Below are 16,239 nucleotides of genomic sequence, written 5' to 3' on the forward strand. Positions count from 1 at the left end.
TATGAAGAAGTCTACAAATGTTTATAATGTTTCTATAAAAATGAACACCTATATAAGAAATCACACATGAACCATTATTATCGAAAATCGACAATATTTTTATTGGAAGAAAAAATCTTTAAAAATGAGTACATTGGCAGTAACATTACCCATAGAAAAAGGATCCCCACATAGGTCGGGTCCCACAGCCTCTATAGTAAAGTGCAAATAGTGCATGCAAAGACTGGTACATAAGTAATACGATGAATATGGATAGAAACCATCCAAAGCAAAGTAATATAAAAAACCAGACAGCAGAAAGGTACAATTAAGGAGGCCTACAGACCAGAACTTTGGGGGGGGGGGGGGATCAACCCCAACTCGTGTTTCACACGTAACTTGTTCCGGGGACTATATGATATAATTTTAACGATTTCATTTTCTCTAATAATATTTCATGTGTGATTTCTTATATAGGTGTTCATATTCGTGTATCACACAGTTCACTTGAGTTGCTATATGCATGTATTAGCCCAACTATCTTACTAGGTGTTAGAATGTTTCTATAAAATCAAATATCAGACTATGGTATGTAGTGTGTCATCCCACAATCATATAAGGCAACACTATCCAGTCTATACAATGTTCTTTATTAATTCTTAATAAATTCAATAGCACATTATTGCATCTAAATATTCATTAGTTCTTCTGCACGGCAAAAACACAATACACTAAAATACATACAAGTATTGCAGTGTGTTGTGCAAGCACTCAAATGACCGCAGTTCAAGTCCCCTAGTGAGACTAAAATTTTAAAAAAGTTATCACGTTTTCAGGAATATAAAAAATATATATAAAGTATAACCCCCCCCCCCCTAAATTAATGTAAACAAAAAAATGAACGTAAGTGATATCACGGTGTCTGTAAAAGTCAAAACTATTGCAATATAATGTTATTTATCCCGCACATTGAATGCAGTAACATATAAACGCCAGAATTGCTTCTTTTTTTTTTGTCACCTTGCCTCTAAAAAAAACCCCCCAAAACTGGAGTAGATAGTGATCAAAAAGTTGCATGCACCCCCAAATGGTTTTAAGTATTAGTGGTATTAATAAAAGCTACATCTCGCTCTGCAAAGATCAAGCCCCCACACAGCGCCATTGACTAAAAAGAAAAAGGTTATGTGTCTCAGAATATCACAACACAAAATAAAAGTAGTAAAAAGAATGTTTGCTGGTATTGCCATAATCGTATTGACCCACAGAATAAAGTTAACATGTAATTTTTACCACAAGGCAAACGCCGTAAAAACGAAACTCAGAAAACAATGGTTGAATTGCTGTGTTTTTTTCCATTCTACCCACAAAATCATTGTGAAAAGTTACCTAGTCCATTACATTAAATGGTGCCATTAAAAAATACAACTTGCTACAAAAAAAGCAAAAATAAAAGCCCTTCTACGGCTTTGTGGACAGAAAAATGAAATCGTTTTGGATAGCGGGGAGGAAAAAAAAGAAAACTGGCTGCACAATTTTGACATAAAATGTTGGGCGGTATGCAGTGTAAGGCCTCATGCACACAACAGTGCAGTATTTACGGTCAGTAAATACTGCACGGACAGGCCGCAGACTGTCATCCGCATTTGCAGGACGTTCTCACATTATAAAGTATAGGAGCACGGTCCGTAAATGCAAAAAATAGGACATGTCCTATTTTTTGCGGGTCATTTCTACAGGCCGGACAAACGCCAGTAAATATACGGGAAGGTGTCTATGGCCGATAGAAATGAATGGGTCAGTATTTTATCCGCAATTACGGATAATGATTACGTTTGCATGAGGACTTACATATTCTGTCTAACTATTGCAACTTCAGACTACATGTATGTGTTTGAGTTTATACATTTTACTGTTTAGCCACAAAGCACTAAAGTCATCAACCTGTAATAAATATGATGTGGATTACTAAACCATTAACTCAAGGCAGCATGGTTATTTGGTAATTTTTTATGTAAAAATTAGCTGGAGTAAGCAGAGGGTGAATGAACATATGCATATGTATGTACACAGAGATTACACTTGTGATATATGTATAATTTATATTGAGAGATAAAGTATATCGCAATCAGTTTTGCTTATTTACCCACTATTCTAATGCAGTTTATTTCCATTAGTCACCGCAGGAGATATTTTACATCTTCAGTTGACACCTGGCAGGGACTGCCTTCGCTGTGCATGTTTGCCAGATCCAGGTGCAAGTCCTATTTACATCCCACCGTGCTTCTTCTTGCTTCAAATAATCCAGCATCTGTGGTTTGTCATCAGTATCGTACAGGTCAGAGAGGACACCGCAATTTATATGTACAGGTGGTGCGGAATATTTTCAGTTTTCTTTTATGCGAGCATAAAATAGAAATAATTTTGGCTGTGCTATGATAGGGTATTATGTAATAAGAAAGTAATATATAATGTCATAATATCCTATGGGCATGTATGTAACAGTGCAATGCTCTTTTTTATTACAGAAACAAAAACACTTCTAAATTTAAGTTCCCAGACAGTTAAGCCTCATGCACACAGCCGTGCCCGTAGGCCCCATGCACAAGACCGTAAAAATTCTACAGGAAGGTGTCCAGGCCGTAGAAGCGTACCGCAAAAGATAGCACTTGTCTGTTCTTTTGCTTTTTATGGGCGGTGCGCCCATACTTTGTATGAGGACGTAATGGGACCGTGCACTGGCCATGCTCCCATACTTTGCATGAGGCCGTAATGGGAGCACGGACCGTAAAAAGCAAAAGATAGGCCAAAAAAGCAAAAGATAAGTCCTATCTTTTGCGGTACGCTTCTACGGCACGGACACCTTCCCATAAATAAACGGGAAGGTATCTGTGGACAATAGAAGTGAATGTGTCCGTAATTGCGGGCTGTAATTGTAGTCTGTAATTACAGACGATTTTTACGGTCGTGTGCATAGGGCCTTAAAGGAAAAGTTCAGTTGAGTACACTTGGGTATTAGTAAATCTAAGAAATTACTATATAGTAGTAATCCAGAACCTAGAACTGTAGCCACTGTAAGGAAAAATAAACATATTTCACAAACTGAGATATTGCCATATTTCCATTCATTTGCAGAAGCCATTTTTGTAAAAGTGACAACGGGAAGTGCAGCCATATTGGTTGTCATTTTTAAATTATTATCTATGTGAATTATCATTTTGCTATAGCTTAAACCTGCTGACAAAATGATAGTAGACCATTAGGCCTCATTCACACGACAGGGTCCGAGTGTCGGCCGGGAAAATCCCCTGCAGGTAATGCCACCCAGCCCCCTGCAGGTAATGCGACCCAGCACCCTGCAGGTAATGCCAACAAGTCCCCTGTAGGTAATGCCACCAAGTCCCCTGTAGGTAATGCCACCAAGTCCCCTGTAGGTGATGCCACCAAGTCCCCTGTAGGTGATGCCACACAGCCCCCTGTAGGTGATGCCACCCAGCCCCCTGTATGTAATGCCACCCTGCCCCTTGTAGGTGATGCCACCCTGCCCCTTGTAGGTGATGCCACTCAGCCCCCTGTAGGTGATGCCACCCAGCCCCCTGCAGGTGATGCCACCCATCCCCCAGTAGGTGATGCCACCCAGCCCCCTGCAGGTGATGCCACCCAGCCCCCTGCAGGTGATGCCACCCAGCAGCCCCCTGCAGGTGATGCCACCCTGCCCCCTGTAGGTGATGCCACCCTGCCGCCTGTAGGTGATGCCACCCTGCCCCCTGTAGGTGATGCCACCCAGCCCCCTGTAGGTTGCACCCATTCCCCCCCCCCCTTCCAGGAGAAGTCACTGATTTCAATGTCCATATATGGACAGTGTAGTCACGCACTTCTCCTGTAGCGGAATCCCCAATCCCCGGCCGGGGATTGGGGATTCCGACTCCTACAGGGAGCAAAAAAAGACCCTCCTTCTCCTCCTCACATGCACTCTGCACTGTGAGGAGGAGGAGAGAGAGTGTGCGAGCGACGGTAGACCCGGCCATCACTCGGGACACATTCCGGTGATGGCCGTGTATTACCCAGCCCCATAGACTTCTATGGGAGCCGGGCGGCCGGGTACCCGGCCGAAAATAGGGCATGTCCCATTTTTTGACGCCCGGTTTTCCCGGCCGTCAAAAAAATCGGTCGTGTGAATAGCCCCATTAGGGGTCTATTATTCCTAATGCAGCCGGGTGCCGGCCGATTTATGAACGGCCGGCACCCGGCCGGGAAACCCTGTCGTGTGAATCCCGCCTTAGTTTCTGAGAAGCCAATTCAAGGGAGAAAACCATTATGGCTGCACTTCCTGTTGTTACTTACAAAAATGGCTGCTGCAACAGAATACTTGAAAATTAAATTATTTCTGTAAGTACATAACATGTAATTAGGAAATGTCTGCTGCACTAACTACTAAAGCCCTCTTCACATAGCAGTTTGGCATTCTGTCGGAGATATATGTCGGCGTATACCTTCGACAGGAGGCTGCAATGTATCCCACTATATGACATACAGTGAGAAGATACCTTGCCAGGGTACTCTGGCCCTGGGGAATCTCCTGAAGTCACTGTCCATATACGGACAGCGACGTCAGTAGCTTCCCCAGGGCCGGTGTCCCTGGGACGAGGAAGCATCAAGAATCGCTCTGCCCTGGGGAAGCTCCTGATGCCACTGTCCATATATAGATAGAGACGTCAGAAACTTCCCCAGGGCCGGTGTCCACGAGTAGCGCGACTGTGCTCCTGCGACATTATTGTCCATATATAGACAATAAATAAAAGTAGAAATGTCACCTCACCCTCCCAGGTGCATGAAGAAAACAGCGATCTCCACGCTATGGGAACAATATTCAGGAGGAAAAGATCAGCACTCCTTGTGGATTTGAAAATAAATCTTCTTTATTTAAATAGCCAGCGGAAAAGCTGAACGGCTTGAAGTGGACAAATTACATAAAGCGTCCGTCCCCTCTGACGGGTTTCTAGCTTGCAGGAGCCATTCATAGAAGATGGTGAATTTTACATTTTGGGTTGGGATACTTTTTAAGGTTCAACATGCAAGATCAAGAAGAATATAAAAACGCTCTCTATACACATTGCAGTTGCTTGACAGTGGAACAAAACCGGAAAGAGTTTTTACATAAAAATCTTCATAAGGGTCAGTTCACACAGAGTGTTTTTTGACGTGGAAACCGCATCGGAAAATGTGCCAAAAAACGGCCGAAAATGCCTCCCATTGATTTCACCGCGAGCGAAAAAAAAACGTCTCACGTGAAAAAGAAGGGACATGCCCTATCTTCGGGCGTTTACGGCTCTGACGTCCCATTGACATCAATGGGAGGCAGAGAAACCTTATTTCGCAGCATTTTTTGCCCACGGCGCTCAATGGCCGCTGGCGAAAAACGCCACGAAAATCGCCATGCAGGCAGAGCAAAATCTGCCTCAAATTTCAAATGGAATTTTGATGCAGATTTTCCGCCTGCAAAAAACTCTGTGTGAATCCAGCCTAAAGTGCCCACAATAATTTTCTCAGAATGCATTGACATTTGAGACAATATTACTATTAGGCCTCGTTTACACGAGCGTGATATGCGTCCGTGCGACGTGCGTGCTTTTCACGCGTGTCGTACGGACCTATGTAAGTCTATGGGGGCATGCAGACAGTCCATGAGTTTTGCTCAGCGTGAGTCCGCTGAAAAAAACTCACGACATGTCCTATATTTGTGCGCTGTTCGCGCATCACGCACCCATTGAAGTCAATGGGTGCGTGAAAATCATGCAGGTCACGGCAAGGGTCACGCAGGTGACAAGGGTACACAGATGCAAGGGAAAAGGGGCAGTTGCCCACGGCAACACCGTGAGCAACAAGAGTGGTGAACGAGCCGAGTCAAACCAGGAGTGTACGAGGTACCAAACGCAGAGCAGGAGAGTAGTGAACAAGCCGAGTCAAACCAGGATTGTACGAGGTACCAAACGCAGAGCAGGAGAGTAGTCAGTAAGCCAGGGTCAATATGAAGCAAGGTCAAATAGTTCAAGAAGCTGCAGCAGGGCCAGGAAACCAAACGAGAAGAATCACAAGCAAGGAGGAACAGGAAAGGCAGGTATAAATAGACAGAGGGCGGGAGCTAGCTCTGTCTGGCCAGGCTGTGATAGGCTCTCCCACTCCTAAGCCTGCCATCCTGAGTGGTGGAAGATGGAGTCAGTCTCACAGACATAGAAGCATGTGCAGACTGATTACCTATGGGTGTTGACACAGAAGCTGTGCCTGGCAGATCCTTTACAACGTGCTTTTCTGTTTACAAACATCCAAACGGAGTGTCATAATGATGGCGGCTGCACGAAAGTCTCGCAGCCGCGCATCATACGCTGATGACACACGGAGCTGTTAAGTGCCTTTTGCGCACGCAAAACGCTGGGTTTTTTGCGTGCGCAAAACGCACATGCTCGTGTAAGCCAGGCCTAACTATAGGGCCTCATATCCATATTATAGAACCCTAATCAAGTGCCCATAGAAATCTATGGGTCCATACTTATGTCTCTAATTTCATATTGGGGCATATGGAATCTGTGAGAGGGAAAAATAGCAGCATGTTGCATCGCATGCTGTGTTATGTAGGTATTCTCTCTAGAAGCATTGCATATAATGGCACGTGTGTGCTTCTGTACTGACCCTGTGCACACAGCTTTCCTATATACATGAAGCATAGGAGGTAGTTCACATGGAGTATTTTGGTCCTTTTTTAACGCGGAAACCGCTTTGGAGACAGTGCCAGAATCACCTCCCATTTATTTCAATGGGAGGCGTTTTTTCCCCGCGAGTGGCCGAAAAACGCCGCAAAGAGAGTTGCAGGCAGGTCAAAATTCCTGAAGGAATTTTGAGGGAGATTTTTCCGCCTGCAAAAAAACTCCGGGTGAACAGGGCCGAAGTATGGCAAACTAAAGTGTGTAATATAATCTCTGACTGAAAGTTTAAAAAGGTTCGAAACCTTTTATATCATGGTTATTGATCACAAAGACGCAAAGAAAAGGCTCAACTTTTAAGCGCATACTTGTAATGCCGTATTTTTGTTCTGTATAGATCAGAGAGTGTTTTTTGAAGTCGTGGAAATATACTCAAAGATGTGTGTTACCCATTTTTCGAACGAGTGGTTAACTTTTCTACATATGATTTGTTAGTGTGACCTCAGTGGGGGAATTTCCATTTTTTGTTATCTCAATGGTTTGTAATGCAGGCCACTGTTTTTGGTGTAGAAGATCTGCTGAACTACACGGAGTCTGAAATAAAAATGGGCATTGGCTAGGAAACTCTTACAAACAGAAATTTAGCATTTACTAATCTTCTAAACTCTCAAGTTGATTGTTTTTTCTTTTTGTAAATCAACATGCTGAGGGATAACCTGCTGGAGAACGTGGCAGAGGTGATGGCACAAAGAGTTTAATCCACTGCTTTACAACGCAGGATGTTTGTTGCACTCGACACTGCTAGGTTAATGAACCACTTTTCTTTTAAGAGGCATATGGAGAGAAAAAAAAGAATCAGTTGAGATTCACACTGGGGACCACTTAAGTCATTTAACCTTTTAAGTGCCGAGAGACCTGTAATGCATTAAGTGAAGGTGTTAAATGGTTTTTATTTGCTTCAGGGTTAGTAAAGGCTAGACAACTTTCCTCCCCCTCCTTCCTCTTCTGTTCTGCAAATGGCATTGCAGCTATGATAAATGAGCATTAGGGTAACTCATTTTAAGACGTACTTGATTTATTAGCGCCAAGGTCTCCATTTTCCGGCAGGTCAGTGCTTTACTGAAACACCCAAAGTCATTGCCAAGGTCAGCCTGTTTATGATTTTATTTTTCCTTTTTACACAAATGTCTAAAAAGCATCATCCTCTTAATAAGCATTGGATGCACTGATGAGATTCAGAGGTTGACCAGGAAAGAAAAGGTATTTTTTTTTACAAAACATAAAAAAAAAAATTAAAAGCCAGCGGCTGTGTGTGCAATGCTTCAATTATGACTCCCTAGTAAGACAAGGGCCTTAATGGTCAGTGTTTGCCTTCAGGGATGTTTATTACACACACAACTATTTTGCAGGAGCAGCGTCAAATCTATAAAACTACCATTAGGCTGAAAAATCAATCAAAATGCCATTAAAGTGGAATAAGTTGCCAATATTGCTGATGTGGTAGCAGCTCTTTCGATTTTCCTTCAGATTATTAGGTACAGCCTAGTAGTGACTTTGTTAAGGAAAATAAGTGTTGTTCAGGAGTAATACGTCTCTTTGGCTTCATAAAGTTTGTGGCCTCATATTTCCCACTTTATTGATTACCCATTATCATTTCTCACAAGGCGTCCTAACTCAAGGGGAAAATATAACTCTCTCTCGTTTCTCGCTGAACGGCCATGCCATTATAGATCGGGAGGAAGGTATTTCAGATGAACCAGTCTAAGAGAAAAATGAGCTGAAAATAATATGAGGAGTGTGCCTTCCAGGTTTTAGCAGTTAGAAGTAAGAACAAAGCTTTGTCAGCAATCTCCCCTTCAGTCGTCCCCCACCACTACCTCCTTTCTTCTTTCTTACCCTCCTCTCCTTGGTATACCACCCCCGTACTGCTGCTTCTCCATACTATCCTCTCTTGCAAAACAATGAACAGCTGGAATAGAGTTCTGGAGCCATCAGTAACCTTAAAGCATTGCTGTGCAATGTTGTAAATTGCTCTGAAGGAGTTAGTGGGTTAACGATTTATACATCTCCTAAAATTCCAAATCAGCTGCTCTAATGTTTGAAAGAAATTATTTTTCCTGTCTGAACTCTCTCCCATATTTATTTTTTCCCCAAATACATCATGATTCATATAGATCCCTGTTTTTTCCTATCTGCTACTAAATAGATTTTGGGTGATCATGTTAGACTAGGAGGCTTCATAAAACACTTACTACATACGTTTCATCTGATTACTAAAGTATTAATAGTGTATTCTTACCATAGTGGCAGGTGTATATGGGCTGCACTCTTAAATTGCATGCAGATGCCCAGTGGACAGGTATAGATAAAAAAAAATCCACAGCACACAAACGGTGATCTTGCACTTGAAATATTATATTTAAAGGTCATTTAACAACTACAGGCTTTGTGGAGCAGAGTATTTTCTGTCCAACTTTGACCTTCGTCCAATATTGTGTATGAAGAAACAAGAATGACGGTAATTAATCTTACCGGTGATTGTGTTTCCTCAAACCCATGACATCACCACCGGTGAGAGGGGGTCTCCACCTGGGACAGGAAACCTGGCGATAAAAAGTAGCTCCCACCCTTTTTGCAGAACCTCCATGACTACACCAATACAGAAAGTAGAAGGGTGGGAAAAAGAGGGTGCTGTCTTCTTCTTAACCAGCTTTTTGCATAAGAGATTCTATTTGTAGTGCCGACTGAACCAAAAGGGAAGATTGTAGTTTCCATTATAATGTAACACATTCGAACTTTATGTACATATTTACATGTTTGCTATTCACAAATCTAGACAGCCCACTCTCCGCTGAGTAACATTATCAAAAAGGACACATGCATTGTGCCGTAAGCTCCTCAGTAGGTCCATATCCATGCACAGCTACTATATAAGCATTCTAGACTGATCGTAGATCAGCTACATTTCTCAAAGACATGTGAGCGTTGGGAGTTGCCTCAGATTTCCACAGGTAACTTGGAAGGTGAGTTGGTTATAAGCTAATTTTGTGTTTTTTTTCCCCCTTCCTAATAACAATATTATTTATTTTATTCATTTATATTGCGCCAACATATTCTACAGAGTTTTTCATCAGATCGGTCCCTGCCCCCATTGGGGCTCACAATATACAGTAAATTCCAAATTAACCTATCAGAATGTTTCTTTGAAATGTGGGAGGAAACCCGAGTACCTAGAGAAAACCCAAACAAACACGGAGAACATAAAACCTCCATGCAGATGTTTTCCTAGGTCGCATTTGAACCCAGGATCCTAGCGCTGCACTGCGTTATTTATAAGAATTGATTAGGAAACATGTAAGTTTGGATGTATCACTATAATGTGGACTATGTGTATATCCCCCCCCCCCCCACACACACATGTCAGCACCACTGGAGAGTGGGTACACCCCAAAGGACATGAAACCTTCAGGTAAAACCCGATAGTTTCCTGTCCCTGACAATATACTTGGAGTGGAACTCTGTAAATTCTGTAGAGAGCCGGAATTTCTCTATGGCTGGGCAATGCCTGTTACCGCCTTCCTAAAGGATTCAGTGACTGCGTTAGTGCGTGTGAAGGCTAGCGCCCTGATGCCACTACTCTCTTTGCTTCCGTCCTACAGCAGCATGGGTTTTCGCTGGGTGCCTATAGTGAAGGGCAGTGCCTCCCACTAGTGTAATTGTTCTACATACAGTCTTGTAGGCACTAAGTGGAGTGGTAGGCACTAAATTGGAGAGGGATTGCATGCCAGACAATGTGACAGTGGAGCTCTAGCTGACCATGAGATCCAACAGACATATCTGATTTCCCACTTCCTTCTCGAGGCCTCTGGAGATGGGAATAGACAGGATCCTTCAGATGTTCCCTTACATACCCAAAGCCTGGTACCTTGAGGATAGTCTCATTCCTGGGGGTGATATGTATACATGGTTTTTCCTTATATGTTATTCTCATCTTATGCCTGCCTTGTGTGTGTCAGGGGGAAGACAGATTTCCTTTCTGATCTTCGACCAGTTTTACTATTAAAAAACTACAATCATACCCTTCAGGCCAGTCAGCAATAGAAATAGAATCCCTAATGAAAAATAAGTTCTTATTCTAGTCTGTTCAGAAGAAGACCAGCTCCTCTATTTTTCCCACTATTTTTTTCTGTTGCCACGAGGTGTTGATTTATTAATGGCGGTGTTGCAAAAAGGGGAGAGGGCACTTTTTTATACCCAGGTTTGCTGTCCTTGGTAGTGTTTTCATGGGTTTGAGGAAACACTGATGGACAGGAATATCTGTCTTAGCCTCTATATAGTCTGATAACTTGAAGTTGTTAAATGAACATTGAATACATTTCTTAAATGCAATATTTATACAGCAGATCAAGTTTTATTTTGGAAGCAATACGTATTGAAAAAATATATAAAAATCGCCTCTCCGCTGTTGCATCACTCACTACAGAGGTTTAAACTGCCTCTGGAAGTGACATCAGCACAAGAACTGTGCATCAGGAGCTTGATGAAGTGTGTTTCCATGGTCAAACACCATGCTCCATGCCAACCGTCGGCTGGAGTGGTATAAAGTAAGCTAGCCACTCTGGAGCAGTGGATACGTGTTCTCTGAAGTAATGAATCACATTTCACTATGGCAATAGACTAATATGGGTTTGGCAAATGCTAGGAGAAGGTATCTACCGGTATTCATAGTACCTACTGTAAAATTTGGTGGAGAAGGTATAATAGCCTGGGGCTGTTTCTTGGGCTTTGGGCTAGGCCCCTTAATTTTAGTGCATGATAATGTTAATGCTACAACATAAAAATACATTTTAGACAATTGTATGCTCCCAACTTTGAGGATAGCCCTTTCCTGTAGCAGCATCATTGTGTTCTTGCGGGATTCATAAAGACATGGTTTTACGAAGGCCACTTGAGGAACTAGAGTAAGCCTGTACAGTACCCTGATCGCAAACCCATTGAACACCTGTAGTGTTGTGAGCCAGACCTTGTTATCCACCATTGATGCTTGACCACCTACAGACACACTCCAACATTTTTGAAAAGCATTTCCAGAAAAGTGGAGGAAGTTATAAAAGCAAAAGAGTGCCCGACTCCGAATGTAATCATTTTTTTTTTAAATGTGATATCCAACAGGCTCATATAGGTGTTGTCCACATACTTTTGGCCATATAGTGTATGTATTTTTATACCCACCCACAGCCTTGCTGTTTCTATCAATTGCTGCACACACAATTCTTCACATACACTATAGCATACTACAGCAGACAGTGATTACATCTTTTGCTAGCTAATGGTTAACAATCGTGAAAAACTGTTATTTTCATGAGAGACTCAAAAACTTTGTAAAATCGATTACATGACTTATTTATGTTTTTAGATTAAGCTAAAGTGTCCCTTGCTTATATATGTAAAACTTCTAACCCTTTTAAGAGACAGACTGGCTCCCTGCATTGGCTGGGCATGAGGATTTCCAGCAGCCAATGGCATTATGTCAGGTCCCTAATATACTGAATATATCACAATTAATGATGCTGCAATTACAATGAACTTGGCCTTAAGTACGATCTGTAGGTCATCTAAGATTTTGGTATCTCACAAACTATACACACAAGGCTAACTTCATTGGGGAGGTCTGTGTTCATCTGTATACCTGTGCCATAATTAGACATATGTTTGCATAGTTGGAAAGTATGACATATAACAGTATGCGTATTTTGCATGTTGCAATGCAACAGGCACGGCCAGATGTACAATAGAAAAGCTTGTACTGTCCTCATCTGACATATATAGCAACATGAATTATCTTTCTCGTAAGGGTTTTGAGACAGAACTTCATCAGTAGAAAAGCAGCCACTGTGATAGAATGAGTCCAAAAATGCACTCTGGCACTCAGAGGCAGTATATTTTTAACATCTCATTTTATTTTGCAATGACAAAGTGCCTGGATCCAAAAAGCAAGAAAACGGTAATAGCAATAGAAAGGAAAAAGTCACCCAATATGAAAGTGATTGTCTCCTGGCATGTAATATCTTCTATATATCCAGCCTTAGCCCTTTTTCCACAAATTCGGCCATTTATTTACTGTCTATAAATAAGCACATAGATGTATTAAATGAAAATAGTTTACTGAGGATATCAACAGCTTGGTGTAAAGCAGTCCTCAAAATCCATCACCTACAGAAACCTACAGATATAAAATTATTATTATTGACCGAGTTTTTCATTCTTTCCCCTCCCTGCTCTGTTAAGATATCTTACATAGTTACATAGGTTGAAAAATGTCACAGGTCCATAAAGTCCAACCTTTGTCAATAAATTACCCGTCATTCATTGCTTGATTAGTTATAACCCTCAATGCCATTTGTCAGTAAATAATCATCTAGCCTTTTTTTAAAATGCTGACATAGTATCTGCCATTACGGCCTCTTCGGGTAGGGCATTCCATAGTTTGTCTACTCTTACTGTAAAGAACCCTTTCCTATATTGATGTCTGAAACGTCTTTCTTCCACACACAATGAATGTCCCCTGGTCATTTGTAGAGTCCTTGGATAGAACAGATTGTGTGCTAGTTCTTTGCATTAACCACACATATATCTTTCAACAACTGCTAAATTCAAAGTTATTGTACGCGTACATATTATACATTTTCTGAGATGACCCACAGATTGGATTGATAAGGTATATTTTTATACTCCGTGTTTGTTTGTAGAATTACATTTTATTAAAATCATTTGGCGAGCTGTAGCTAAAGTGATTGTCCAAGATTAGAAAAAAGGATCTGCTTTTGGTCCCTCCAAGGAGATGCCATTGCTCGTGGCTGCACTCTTCTACTGCTTCCCCTAGGGTGCGTGCGCGCTCTCTCGTCCCCAGCCTTAAAGGGCCAGCGCGCACCAATAATGTGTTCCCTACCCAATACCCAGATCACCCTGCACTTTTTAAAGGACTCTGCCCTTCCCCTCCTTGCCTGAGCGTTGTTGTTTTCCCATGTTCGTCTAAGCAAATGGTACCTTAGTTGTATCCTGCTCCCCAGTGTTCCCGTATCCTGCATCCTGTTGCTGTGTTTGTTCCTGAGCCAAAGTCTAATGTTGGAGTCGTGTGTGTCTCATATGCCACGTCCAGTGTCATCTGTGCCAAGAGTCTGATACGCCATGATCATCTTCCCAGGTACTCTTGCCCTAGAGACTGTTAAGGACTGTCGTTTGGCCGGTTGCTTCTCCGCTACGGCGGAGCGACATAGTGGGACCACAGGCCTGACAAACACCAGACACAGTCCATGGACAAGCATGGCGCTGTTTTTAGGGAAAAAAAGGCAGTTTGTTTTTTTTCTAGTCTTGGACAACTCTTTTAAAATCCTAACTCAAATGTAAATTACAGCTCCGTGTGTCATCAGTGTATGATGCGCGGCTGCGTGATTTTCGCGCAGCCGCCATCATAGAGATGAGGCTAGTCGACGTCAGTCACTGTCCAGGGTGCTGAAAGTGTTAACTGATCGGCAGTAACTCTTTCAGCACCCTCGACAGTGAATTCCGATCACCATATCGAGTAACCTGTTTAAAAAAAAAAAGAGGTTCGTACTTACCGAGAACTTCCCGGCCGTTGCCTTGGTGACGCCTTCTTGGTGACGCGCCTCTCTTGACATCTGGCCCCACCTCCCTGGATGACGCGGCAGTCCATGTGACCGCTGCAGCCTGTGCTTGGCTTGTGATTGGCTGCAGCTGTCACTTGGACTGAATTGTCATCCCGGGAGGTCAGACTGGAGGAAGAAGCCGGGAGTTATCGGTAAGTCAGAACTTTTTTTTTTTTTTACACGTTCACGTATATTGGGATCGAAAGTCACTGTCTAGGGTACTGAAACAGTTGAACTCTTTCAGCACCCTGAACAGTGACTGTCTCCTGCCGGGTTCGGTCAAAACGAGTTCGGCCGAACCCGGTGAAGTTCGGTTCGGTCATCTCTAAGACACTCCGTTCGGATGTTTGTAAACAGAAAAGCACGTGGTGCTTTTCTGTTTACATTCAGTTTGACAGCTCTTGCGCGAATCACGCAGTTCGCACGGAAGTGCTTCCGTGCGACCTTCGTGGTTTTCACGCACCCATTGACTTCAATGGGTGCGTGATGTGCGAAAAACGCAGATTTTTAGAACATGTCGTGAGTTTTTTTTCAGCGCACTCACGCTGAGCAAAACTCACGGACTGTCTGCATGCCTCCATAGATTTGTATAGGTCCGTGCAACCCGCGTGAAAAGCACGCGAGCCTCACGAACGTATATCACGTTCGTGTAAATGAGGCCTTAAGTTGATCTTTAACACCTCAATATAAAACATATATATATATATATATATATATATATATATATATATATATATATATATATAAATAATATAAACTATAATAATATTGATATGTTTTAATCCCTTGGAGACACTGCCAATTTTAATTTTTTCATTTTAGTTTTTTCCTTTCCGCCTTCCAAAAGCCATAACCTCTTTGTTTTTTCATTGACATAGCCGTTTGATGGCTTGTTTTTTGCAGGACAAGTTGTAGTTTCTCATGGCACCGTATTGTGCCATATAATATACTGGGAAGCTGAAAAAAAATTAGTTGAGGAGTGAAATGTGAACAAAACTTATTTTTACGTCGTCCATCAGGCAGTAAAAACTACATATTCACCTTATTCTACAGGTTGATACAATTACGGCAATACCAAATTTATATGTTTTGTTTTATGTTTTATCACTGTAAAAAAAATATTTTGTTTCGCCATGTTCTGAGAACCATAATTTTTTTATTTTTCCGTCAATTTAGCGATGTGAGGGTTATCATTTTGGGGTATATGTGACTTTTTGATCACTTTTTATGAAAACATTTTTGGAGAGCTAAGGTGACCAAGAACAGGAATTTGTGTGATTTATATATATATATATATATATATATATATATATATATATATATATATATATATATATATATTTATTTTTTTTTACAGCGTTCACCGAGCGGGTTAAACAACACTTGTGATAGTTCAGACTTTTATGGACGCAGCGATACCAGTTGTGTTAACTTTTATTTTTTATTAACATTGATTTAGGGAAAATGGGAAAGGTGGGTTTTTTGAACTTTTAATAAAAAACAACTTTATTTAACAGGTTTTTTACTTTTTTCATTAGTCTCCCTAGAGGACTTGTACCAGCGATAATAATGTATTGCAGTATATCGTGATACTGATAGTCTCCTTTGAAGCCCTGCCAGTGGGCGCCCCCCTGATTCTAACAATATAAATGCTGCGGTCTCGATTGACCGCGGCATTTAACCCCTTCCCGCCGTAAACAACTTTCAGATTTTCATTTTCGTTTTTTCCTCCCCACATTCCAAAACTCATAACTTTTTAATTTTTCCGTCTATATAGTCCTATGAGGGCTTGATTTTTGAGGGCCGAGTTGTAGTTTTTCGTAGCGCCTTTTATTGTGCCATATACTGTACCAGGAAACGGGGGAAAAATTATTTGTGGGGTAGAAAATGAAAAGAAC

The 16,239-nt window shown here is 41.8% G+C and overlaps 1 protein-coding gene across 8 annotated transcripts in view; it reads left to right on the forward strand.

The window, feature by feature from the left end:
- CDIN1 (CDAN1 interacting nuclease 1) overlaps positions 1 to 16,239 on the forward strand; it is a 412,283-nt gene that overhangs the window by 140,041 nt on the left and 256,003 nt on the right. The window lies entirely within an intron of this gene.

This window comes from Rhinoderma darwinii, chromosome 12 (genome assembly GCF_050947455.1).
Source record: "Rhinoderma darwinii isolate aRhiDar2 chromosome 12, aRhiDar2.hap1, whole genome shotgun sequence".
Classification (NCBI taxonomy): Eukaryota; Metazoa; Chordata; class Amphibia; order Anura; family Rhinodermatidae; genus Rhinoderma; species Rhinoderma darwinii.